Source organism: Pan paniscus, chromosome 21 (genome assembly GCF_029289425.2).
Source record: "Pan paniscus chromosome 21, NHGRI_mPanPan1-v2.0_pri, whole genome shotgun sequence".
Taxonomy (NCBI): domain Eukaryota; kingdom Metazoa; phylum Chordata; class Mammalia; order Primates; family Hominidae; genus Pan; species Pan paniscus.
This window is the reverse complement of record NC_073270.2, coordinates 69,971,022-69,983,097: the sequence shown is the minus strand read 5'-3', so window position 1 is coordinate 69,983,097 and position 12,076 is coordinate 69,971,022. Positions and strand designations below refer to the sequence as shown.

Here is a 12,076-nt window from a genome sequence, read left to right as displayed (position 1 = left end):
AAAGTTGCTGCACAAACTTGTGTCCCAGGGCCCTGGGGAGACCCCACTGCATCCAGCCAATCAAGACCAGGGAGCAGATAATCACAAATTGATGCCCCGGCTGCCTGCCAATGAGGCTCTCTTCTCCACACAATGGGCTCAGGCCCCAGACAATCTCTCCCCCACCCCGCAGGGCCAGGGAAGGGGAGTGAGGGGAGGCAGAGACACAGCCCTTCCCACACAGTAATGGACTCACAGTGAGTGAGGGGGGGGGGGCCTTCCTGAAGATGCATCCCTTCCCCCGCTTCCTCTCTCGGAACTGCCACACTAGGTCCAGCCTGAAACCTGGTGGGGAACCAGCCAGGATGCATGAGTGGGGTCAGGTCTCGCTCCCTACAACCCAATCACTGCCTGTTGAGACAATGCCCCTGAGGGCCCTCAGCTGGTGTGGTTGACTCCCCACCACCAGATCCCAGGCAGAAGGTATGGTGGGAGGTGCCAGGGGGAGGCAAACTGTAGAAGTCAAGAATCCCTCGACAACCTCAGGCCCTGCAGGCAGAGGGTGGGGTGTGCAGGAAGGAAAGGGCAGGGAGAGAGGGCTGCCCAGAAGGACCTGGACCTTCCAGCAGCTACAGCCGCGCCAGGGCCAGGGAGGGGCAGGGTGTGTGGATGGGAGTGAAGGTGGGCACTGCAGAGGCCTCTTCCAGAATGATTCCTAGTCCCTCGAACTGGGCCCATGACCTTTCACTGCCCACAGGGGCCCTTTGAAACGATGAACTTGGCCACACCATGGAGCCCGGCTGTCCTCTGGGCCAGCTTCCCCTGATGCCGAGGGTAGCTCCCATCACCCCAGGCAGCTCAGGGTCACCTCCTGGTCCTCAGGTCCTGCAGGTGTCTGTCCCTGCAGGGGACAGGTGGAGGCCCAGGTGATGCTGGCTTACTTCTACCAACACGTGGCCAAGTCCAGGCTAGTCTCTCCCATCCAGGGCAGCACTGAGGGGGAGGCCCGGAGTATGGAGGGTTCAAACCTTTGGAGGAGGCAGATCTGGACTGACCCCTGACCGGCCCCTCCCAGCTGGGTGACCAAGAGCAAAATGTTTAGCATTTACATCTTCAGTGAGGTCTATGGTGAGTGCTACTGGGTGGCAATAGACGGTAAAGGGTGTCCCAAGAGAAGTGACGAATTGCATTCGAGTTGGGACACCCCCTCAGGAATGAATCGGGTTGCTGAGGGTCTGGATGTGGTAGGGACAGAGAGGCCACAGGAGACTCCAGGGCTGGCCAGAGCCATGAGGTGGGCGGCAGCACCCCCTGAGAGGGAGACGCTGAAGGAGGGCAGATTTGTGGGAGTTGCTGGCTCTGCTGGGATGTCTGAGCGCCTGTTAGTCACCAGGTGACACCGTCAACAAGGGTGACAGTACGGAGGCTGAGGCTCGGGGCAGAGATTAGGCTGGAAATAAATGGTGAGTCATCTTGTTTAGAGGAGAGAACATTGAGGGGGTGAATGTGCTCAGAGGCTGGTGAGCGTGCAGAAGCAGGAGGAAGCAGGTGGGTGCAGGGGGGACAAGTGGGAGGCCAAGAGGGGCAGGTAGGGGTGGGGAGACAGGTGGGGCAGGTGGAGGTAGGAGGGGGGAGGGGGGACATGTGGGGGGCAAAAGAGGGGCAGGTTGGAGGCAGGGGAGACAGGTAGGACAGGTGGGGCCAGGAGGGGCATATGGCAGTGGTGAGACAGGTGGAGCAAGTGGGGGGAGGGGAGGGGATGGGGGCAGGAAGGTAGAAGAGGGGCGGGGTCAGGTGGGGCAGTGGTGGCAGGGACCAGTGGGGCAGGTGGGGGACACAGACAGGTTGGGCAGGTGAGGACAGGGGCAGGTGGGGACAGGGACAGGTGGGGCAGGTCGGGGAAAGGGGTAGGTGGGGCAGGTGGTGGCAGGGGCCAGTGGAGCAGGTGGGGGACACAGACAAGTGGGGCAGGTGGGGGACACAGACAAGTGGGGCAGGTGGGGGACACAGACAAGTGGGGCAGGTGGAGCAGGTGGGGGACACAGGCGGGGCATGTGGGGCAGGTAGGGGAAAGGGGTAGGTGGGGCAGGTGGTGGCAGGGACCAGAGGGGCAGGTGGGGGACACAGACAGGTTGGGCAGGTGGGGACAGGGGCAGGTGGGACAGGTGAGGACAGGGGCAGGTGGGGCAGGTGGGGATGGGGCAGGTGGAGACAAAGACAGGTGGGGACAGGGACAGGTGGGATGGGGCAGGTGAGGACAGGGGCAGGTGGGGGACAGGAACAGGTGAGGACATGAACAGGTGGGCAGGACAAGGATAGGCAGGGACAGGGGCAGGTGGGGGCAGGGGTAGGTGGGGCAGGTGAGGACAGGGACAAGTGGGGCAGGTAGGGACAGGAACAGGTGGGGACAGAGGCAGGTGGGGCAGGTTGGGCACAGGGATGGGTGGGGCAGGTGGGGCAGATGGGGACAGGATGGGGACAGGGGCAGATGGGAAAGGTGGGGACAGGAGCGGGTGGGGACGGGGACAGGTGGGGCAGGTTGGGGACAGGGAGAGGTGGGGACAGGGGCAGGTGGGGGCAGGTGGCCACAGCAGATGCTGTGTGGAAGAAGGGTTTTCCCCTCTGAGTTCTGCCTCTTCTCCTCGTCCACAAGGACGTCTGTGCTTAGGGGAAGTGACCTGGGGCAGATTGCCAAACCTTTCTGTGACTCAGTTTCCCGATCTATCAAATGAGGGCAACAGAAATGTCAGAAAGTGCCAGCAGGGGTTGGTGCTGATCCATCTGCCCGCCCATCACGGAGACACCCCTCGCAGTAGCCAGGGGGCTCCTCCCAACACCACAGCTATCAAATGCAGTTTGCAGTTCCAACTTGCTCCACCTGACTGGGACTCCCTACCCTTGGGGAAAATATGTTCTTCGGATGGAGTTAATTAAGACTGATTATTTAAAGGAACAATGGTGAGAAATCCAGGAAAAGCTTGTGCTGCTGCCTTTCGGTAGAACCAACCAGCCTGGTAATCCATCACGTGATGAAACGCCTTGGACACATTCAGAATCAGGAAAGACAGGGCCAGCGCTCCTCTCTGAAGGTCTGCTCGAGAAAGGCCCTCCAGCCCCCCCACCCCAACTCAACACGCGCTCAGGGGGCCAGCTCCAGGGGAACCTGGCCAGGCTGAGTCAGAACTCACCAGGTTGACCGTGGATGCATTAGGGTTTGAGGGGCATTTGCCATAGGCCATGCGGCCCAGCCTCACCCCACAGCCGGGAGAGTCCAGCCCCGTGTGTGGGATGCGGCTCTGGCTATTGAAGGTGGCAATACCTCAGCCTCCCTCAGGGCTGTGTGTAGCCACTGTACCTCCCTGCCCTCGACAGGAAGCCGGGCTGCAGCTGACCCAAGGGAAGCCGTCTGGACATCACCCACCATAGCTGGGTTCCCAGCACTCAGCGCCACCTGGGCTGACGTGATATGTCCGGACACATCTCGGGCTCCAGAGGTCACAGGCTGCTGGTCATCGCTGTCTAGGCTGGCACTGGTTTCTGCTTTAGTAGGGCACCCAATACAGGGGCACCTATGAAGCCCCTCTGGTCTGCCCATACGGCTCCTCTGCCTGCTCTGCCCTGACCCAGGGCCATGACCTTGGAAGGCGGCATCCTAGGGGGTTGGCTGGGCTGTGCGGATGCTGAAACAGCAGAGTGACCTGGAGGACAGAAGCTGCTCAGGGGACCCAGGTCACCAGGCCCTCAAGCCTCTGAGGGGGCCAGCCCAAGGGTCCTGGGGATCTGTGCATCTCACAGCAGCCTCAGCAACAGCCCAGCCCAGGAGACAAAGGATGTGGGGACAGAGGAAAGACGGAGGAGAGACAGCTGAGGGCTTGGGGGCACCGGCAGGAGAAGGCAAGGTCACCGTGACTGCTGTGGCACCGGAGGAGACAGCTCCCTGCAGCAGGGGCAGCCTAGGCCAGGCCTCAGGAAGAACTGGAAGCAGCTGCAGAGGGGCTTCCTTCCCATCCCCCTGGAAGTCAGACTGGTGTCAACGCTCTGTGGAGCTCAGAGGGGCCTGCAGGGCAGGGTCAGCTGAACAAGGCTGCAAGCTCAGCCATGCGTGGTTTGGGGAAGCCAGGAGGCTCCATGCTGAGCCCAGGATGCTGCATCTGTCCAGCCCTGTGGAGAGAGAGAGACAGAAGCTCCTGACAGGGAGGCCTGACCAGGAAAGGGTGTTAGGTGAGGGCACAGCATGAGTGAAGGCCGCAGGGCGGGAAACGGAAGCACATTCAATGAACAGCGGGACTGGGCTCAGAGGGAGGAGCTCAGAGTGAAGGGCTTGGAGAGTAAGAAGCTCAGGCTGAAGGCACTACCCTGGGCACTGGGCCCAGGAAGCTAAGAGCAGTAGGAGAAAGTACCCCCGCCCCCCCACCCGCCTCATGACCTGGCCACCCTGAGGCAGAGGAAAGTGGGGAGGAGAGACAGGTGCGCTCAGAGTGGACCAGGAGAACAGTGAGGGACAGGCCCCTGCCTGACTGTTCTAGGAGCATCCAAGAGGGTGAGGCAGGGGTGGAAACCCCCTGATGTCCTGGTCCTACCAGCACAGAACGATAGCCAAAGGCAAAAAGCAGCTGAACCAGTAGGAGAGATAAGAGGTGGAGACAAAGGCCAAAGAAACAGAGGCAATGGCCAGGGAGGGGGTCCAGGGACCAGGGTCAAGGGGATTAAACACAGAGACGGACACAGACAGGGGCAGGAAAGGAGACAAAGGATGGAGAGAGAGAGGTGACACAAAGGCAGAGAGGTGAGGCAGAAACCAGGCCGGCTCAGACAAACAGATGGACAGAGAGGTGAGGAACACAGAGAAAGAGAGGAGGACACAGACTGGCCAACCACCAGGGTGCCCAGGAACCGGCTCGGCGACAGCAGGAAAAGGGAGCAGCCAGTGGGGCACCCTGACTGTCCCTGTCATCGCCTTCCACCCTGCAGGGGTCACACCACATCAGCATGTGCATGTGCGTGTGTGTGCCTGAGTGTGTGCACACACACGTGTGAGGACAGAGGGCCCAGCGCCTTGCCCTGCTCCAGGCTCTGTTTAAATGGCTTTGGAATTGTGCTCCCAGAACAGATGGCCTCGGAGATAAAGCTACCGGGTGCCTGGACAGAGAGCGAGGCTGCGGGCGGTTGCCATGGCAGGCTGGGCTGGTGAAGATCGCTCATTAGCAGACAGAGCAGGGCTCACAAATGTCAAGATGGGCTCATGGGGAGGGGCACCCCCAGCAGAGCCCCGGGAGGGAAAGTCTCTGGACTGAATGTCCGGGCCCTGCATTCCCAAGAATGGAGCTTGGTGGAACGGGTAGGCACTGGCCAGCTGCTGACTGATGTCCAAGGATGACAGCCACGCTGGCCTGGCCATGTTGGGAGAAACACCCCTCCAGTCTCTGTCCCAAGATGCCCAAGCTGGAGCCTGAGACACACTGACCCTGGGATGGTTCCAGCCATGCCCCACATTGGAGATCAAGAGCCAGTTCGAGGCCAACACCACACTCTGGGATGACAGGATGGCTTCCTGAGTGAGGCAGTCCCCATCCTCACATGCAGCACTCTAGGGAGGGGTGGGAGCCGACCACAGGGGCTCTACAGCCTGTGCCCAAGGCCCTCCCATCCCAGCTGGGAGCCCAGAGAGGGAAGGGGCAGCTGGAGCCCTGGACAGGGTCTAGGAGACAGATCCCAGAGCGAGATCCCCCATCATTCCAACAAGCACACCCTGAGCACCTCCATGGCCAAACCCCACTGAGGAAGCCAGGCTGGATGTCTCCACTGCCACTCAAGCTATGGGTCCAGCCCCTGAGGAGGAGGAACGAGGATGCTCCCATTGTTGCCGGGCACGGGGCAGCTTCATCCTTTAGTCCCCTGAGGGTCCACAATGTTGTTCCCAACTTGTAGGTGGGCTCAGAAGGGTCGAGGGCCCGCAGCTCCCAGACAAAGCTGGGACTGACGCCCTGGACCGTCTGGCACCAAAGGCTGGATCTGAGCCAAAGGGCCTCACTGGTGCCTTCCTCAAATGAGAGTTCAGGAGGGACAGACCCAGGGCCAGAGGGGTCCCCTGCTAGGCTTCAAAGGGAGGCACAGCCAGGACAGGAGGTTTGTGCCCTGGAGTGAGCAGGAGGCATGCGGAGGTCCAGGAGCAGAGCAGGGGCACACGGCGTGGGGTCCAGGAGCAGAGGCGGGGCACGCGGCGTGGGGTCCAGGAGCAGAGCCGGGGCACACAGTGTTGGGGCAGCTGGGATGGCACAGGGGACCCTGGGCAGGTGCCTAAAGGGCACACCCACCAGAACAACAGGGAACACGGGCCATGGAGCCTGGAAGGCCTGGGACTGCCCAACGAGCCCATGTGCCTGCACCCGGCCAGGAGCTCTGCCTAGAGCCCCAGAACCTTCCCCGGGACCCCAGCCTAATATACCCTCCAGATAACCCCACCTTCCCAGGCCAGAGCAGCATGGGCCCTCCAAATCCAAGAGCCCCGGGAGGCCCTTCCATCCACCACACACAACAGACCCTACACACACCCCACAAATGCACAGACACACAGACATACAGACATACACACCATATACACACCACACACACATACACACATACCACATACACACAACAGACCCCACACACACACCCCACACATGCAGGCACACACACAACACACACAGACATACACACCATATAGACACCACACACACACAGACACACACAAACACACACACCACATACCTCAGACCCCACAGACCCACAGACACACACACCACACACAGACATACACACCATATACACACCACACACACACACACACACATACACACACCACATACATCAAACAGACCCCACAGACCCACAGACACACACACACACCACACACAGACATACACACCATATACATACCACACACACACAGACACACAAATACACACACACCTCAAACACACCACACACATACACACAACACAAACACACATACACACCATATACACATCACACACATATATACAGACACACACACTACATAAACACACACACTACACATACACGCATGCAGTGTTTGTGCAGTGGATCTGCAGAGACCCGCCGGGATGACACCGCCTCCTCTGCCAGCACACACAGGCCATCAGTTCCTCCTCATATGAGGCCCCAAGCCCCGCACAGCCCAGTTATGACCAGGAACTAAGGCTCAGACAGCGACTAAACCGAGCAAGGTGTGAGCCCCAAGGAGGCGGCAGGGGAACGCAGCCGTGTTCTGAGTGGCCATTGTCCCACCACCTGTGCCAAGAGCCACTGGCCCTCTCGGGCGTGGGTTTGCTGGCCCTGCCCCAACACTTCAGCTGCAAGGGCACCTGTATGCAAATGCCACCAAGGGCACAGGGGGAGGGGGCTGCCCAGGCCAGAGCATGCAGGGTGCTGGGAGAAAGGCCGAGGAGGTGACCTGGGGTGACAGCTGTGTGCTTAGGGTTGGGAGGACACAGGTCCCCCCCCACCCCAAGGGATAAGCAAGATCATGAGAGGAGGGGTGTGAGCCCCACCCCGAGCCTGGGAGCCCGAGGCACCGGCTCTAAAGAAGGGGCTGTTGGGCTGGGTATGGTGGCTCACGCCTGTAATCGCAGCACTTTGGGAGGCCAAGGCGGGCGGATCACAAGGTCAGGAGTTCAAGACCATCCTGGCAAACATGGTGAAACCCTGTATCTACTAATAACATAAAAACTAGGACATGGCATTGTGCGTCTGTAGTCCCAGCTACTCGGGAGGCTGAGGCAGGAGAATTGCTTGAACCCGGGAGGCAGAGGCTGCAGTGAGCCGAGATCACACCACTGCACTCAAGCCCGGGCAACAGAGTGAAACTCGATCTCAAAAAAAAAAAGGAAAAAGAAGATGAGGCTGTCCCACCTGAGGAACAGGGTGCTTGGAGCACGGGCCTGCCTGGGCCCAGGCACATCAGTCTCTGTATGAAGCAGGTGCGCTGACCCCTCCTCTCATCCAGCTGCTAACTCTGCTTGGAAACCCTGCCTTGGACCCTCTGAGTCTGCAGGAAGCCATCCCGCCTGGCAGTCCCGGCAGGAGGAAGTACCCTTACACACTGGGATGATTCCAGTGAATCATCACCGCGCCTCACAGGAAGACTGAATTCACTTGTTTTACAGGCTCAAAGAAATGATAGATCTTTTCTGAGGGCCATGACAGCATGGCTGAGTCAGGAACGGGGCCTCAGTGGGGCCACGTCACTGGTACACAAAGTCCCAGGCCCCGACCTGCAGCAGCCAACACAGACTTGGAGGCTCAAAGACCAGTAGATGTCCGACGGCACCACATGAAGAACCGACGGGCAAGAGCTTCCAACAGAGACCCACGTGACAGGCAATGTGTGCACACCAGGTACACAGTGGACCAAACACACACACACAAGCCCTGAGACCACACAAAGCCTGTGGGTCAGATTCAAGGTAGCTGAGACCCAGCTGGACCACCGAGACGTGTACCCATCCTGCACCCTCGCTGCAGCCACAAGCTCGTCTTGGGCTCCCCTCAACCTACCTGACTGATGAGGACCAGAAACGCGGGAACATTCTGCCACCGGTTTCCAAATCACAGACGATCCCAGACATTCCACTGGCTCCAAGTTAATGAAGCAGCTTGCAAACTCCTGCTACTCCGCCGTCTCCCTTTGTGCAAATGCGTTCATCAGCCCCATGCTTGCAAAAAGCTGATCTCTTCTAGTGCCACACAAAAGCCAGATGCAAATGGAAACCTGCAGGAGGGAGACTTGTCTGTAATTTGTGCTTTTAGGTTGAAATTGCCACCTCTGTTTCTGACTTCAGTGCCTCTGACCCGGGCCTGGAAAGATGAGGAGTGGGAAACTCCTGGCAGCCAAGAGCATCCTGTGGACAAAGGAGACAGGGGAACGCAGGAGCCAAACGCACACCCACACTTTGTCCTGAGGTTGGAGGGCGGCTGGGGAGGGCTGTGTACCTCTGGAAGATACAAAGGATACACAGCCGACGTTCTCTTCTGAACCCATCCTCTGCCCAGGACAAGTTGACCTGGGCACTCCTGATGCCACCACTGAGAACCTTGAGGACCTCATGCTCCTCTGCGCCCCGCTCCCTGCCAGGAGCCCCCCAGGCCTCCTCCACACAGATACTCCTGTGTTTCAACACCCACAACGAGGCTGGTCCTGACTGACCTCCTCCAAGTCCCACTCATCTCAGGACCTTTGGATGGCCCTGACACAGCACTTAGCACCCTTGACTTTGCCAGAAAGCTCAAAGAGGTGAGCTGTCTCTTCCACTGGGATATAAGCTCCCCGAGAGTTCCTGGCACACTGATATTGCTCCTTAAATACCTGAATGGTCCAGCTAGTCTCCTGAGTTCTCCACAGGGAAGACCAAGTCACATCCTGTTCAGGGCTCTCCAACACCACCCATGAAGGCCTGATCCCCACTCTTCTTGGGGCCTAGGCCCAGATGTCTAGACTGAGCTTTTCTCATCAAGCACCAGCCTCACGACCCTGTCCTTGCCTCTGTGTACCCAGCCTGGCCTAGTCCCTGCAGTTCCTGTACTGACACCCTCCCCTTCCCTTAGCCAGACCCCTAGGTGTGCACCTCTTCTCTGAGAGGTCACACTGATCATCCAGACACTCCAGTCTTAGGACCTCAGGACTAGTCCGCCCATCACTGACCACCAGCTTCTTCCACTGGGTGCCCATAGGGGCAGAGAGGAAACTAGACCACTTTCCACAGCAGTAGCACCTCACCTAGGGAAGGCCTGTCCTTCTCCACAGTCCTCCACTCCCACAACTTACCATGCACCAGTTCCCAGCTCCTGATTTAGGGCCCTCATCCCTCCAGTAACGTGAGTAAAACTCCAATATCCTAGTCTACAGACCAGAAACCTGAGGCCCAGAGAAGAGCCAAGATTTGAACCCAGGTCTTCTGCCTCCAGAGAGCAGTTCATGTCCTCTTGTCTTCATAGCCTCAAGGCAGGAGCTTATAGACAGGGAGAAATGACAGTTTCACCCAGCATGGCCCCCACCTGAGGCAGACAGCAGAGCTGCAGAGGGGCTGTGTTTGCGTGCATGTGTATGTGTGTGAACATCCATGTGTGTACATCTGTGTGCATGTGCATGCCCATTTCTGTGTGCATGTGTGCATCTCTGTGTACACATCTGTGTGCATGTGCGCGTGCCTCTGTGTACACGTGTGTGCATGTGCGCATGCCTCTGTGTACACATCTGTGTGCATGTGTGCGTGCCTCTGTGTACACATCTGTGTGTGTGTGCATGCCTCTCTGTGTACACATCTGTGTGTGCATGTGCGCGTGCCTCTCTGTGTACACATCTGTGTGTGCATGTGTGCGTGCCTCTCTGTGTACACATCTGTGTGTACGTGTGCATACCTCTCTGTGTACACATCTGTGTGTGCGTGTGCGTGCCTCTCTGTGTACACATCTGTGTGTATGTGTGCACGTGCCTCTCTGTGTACACATCTGTGTGTATGTGCGCGTGCCTCTCTGTGTACACATCTGTGTGTGTATGTGCGTGTGCCTCTCTGTGTACACATCTGTGTGTGCATGTGCACGTGCCTCTCTGTGTACACATCTGTGTGTGCATGTGTGTGCGCCTCTCTGTGTACACATCTGTGTGTATGTGTGTGTGCATCTCTGTGTACACACCTGTGTGCATGTGCCTGTCTGCTGTGTGGGCCTATGCATGCACATTTCTGTGTGCATGTCTGTGTACAAATGTACATGCCTGTATGTGTGCATGCACATCTATGAATGCACCATCACACACCATTCCTGTCCCCATGAAGGGGACTAGGGCTGAGGAAGCACAAGAGCTTCAGGTCTAGCCCCTCACCTAGGAGAGAGCCCTCTAGACCAGCCCCCGTCAGCTGCCATCTAGGGAGTTGAGTCAAGGTGGAGCCCCTCACCCCGCTGGTCTCCACCTCCTTCTCAACCCAGGGTCCATGATGCTGCCCTACAACCCCCTCCTCAACCAAGAAGGCTTCCTCAAAGTGGGCTGTATGCAATCCCCAGACTCCAAGGTCCCGGCTCCCTTGGGCCTTTGCAGGGGCTCCAGCAGGGACACCCTCACTTTGACCATGATAAGGGGGAAGTCTCAGGTCAAGCGTCCTTCCTCGGAGGCCTGCCTGGGCCCCTTGGCTGGTTGGAATTCTCCACGCTGCACCCGTGAGCTGTGTCTGTGGATGCTTTCCGTGCCTGGCCAGTACCATTACTGAGTGTCTCAACCACAAGCTGCCTGAAGCTATTTTGCCTTCTGCAAATGATGATCCAAAGTGTCTTTATATTTCTGCCTCTATTTGGTGGTTTTCTACATTTAGCCTGCCATGTGGGGCCATTATATAGGAAATTGCTTCATCAAGAAGTGAATACCTGTAATGGGAACAGCACACATCAGGGAGAGAACATCCTGGCCATTAAGCACCATTCCGGCGGCCACCTTCCTCTCATTTCATCCTGTGTTTGTGTAGAAGCCCTTAGCGGATGTGGGGAGGTAGGGGACAAGAAGTAGCCCCTTCTTTGGGGAGCCCCCTCCAGGAAGGCTGGCACAAAGGGTCAGAAAAGAGGTTTTGATTAAGCTGAATGTCTTCAAGGTGAAGAGTCACCTGAGATCTGAAACAGAGGTCCCCCGAGGTGGGGGGTGTCTGATACTTTCTACTTTGAGCTGCCAGTGACACGAGCTTGTAGTCCACAGCAACGGTGTGGGTGGTCCCATGGTCTCTAACAGAATGTTACTTGGGGTTGTGAGATCTCCAAGTTTGAAGCCTGCTACTTTGTAATAAGTACTTGGGAAAGGAAAATAAATCTCAGGACCCCAAAATCACTAAGCCAAAGCACGTCAGGCCAACCTGCCTCCCATTTTATTCCCGAATAAGATAGTGACAAGGACTGTGTGGAAGTCTGCATCCTCCCTCACAATTTCGCCACAGAGAAACTCTTCTTGGGCTTCAAGATCTTTGCCCTAAAACTGTTCTGCTGAATTTCACCCTGGCAACGTAAATGGATAGCTTCCCTTCACAGGTGCGGGACAATGGACAGGCAGAACTCATCA

At 57.8% G+C, this 12,076-nt stretch overlaps 1 long non-coding RNA gene across 1 annotated transcript in view; it reads right to left on the bottom strand.

Moving 5' to 3' along the window:
- Positions 1 to 1,847: 1,847 nt before the first annotated feature.
- Positions 1,848 to 12,076, bottom strand: part of LOC129394887 (uncharacterized) — a 42,810-nt gene continuing 32,581 nt past the window's right edge. The window contains exons 2-3 of the long non-coding RNA XR_008622264.2: positions 8,539 to 8,752; positions 1,848 to 4,140 (exon numbers count right to left, since the gene is read on the bottom strand). This is a non-coding gene — a long non-coding RNA (uncharacterized LOC129394887). The remainder of the gene's footprint in view (positions 4,141 to 8,538; positions 8,753 to 12,076) is intronic.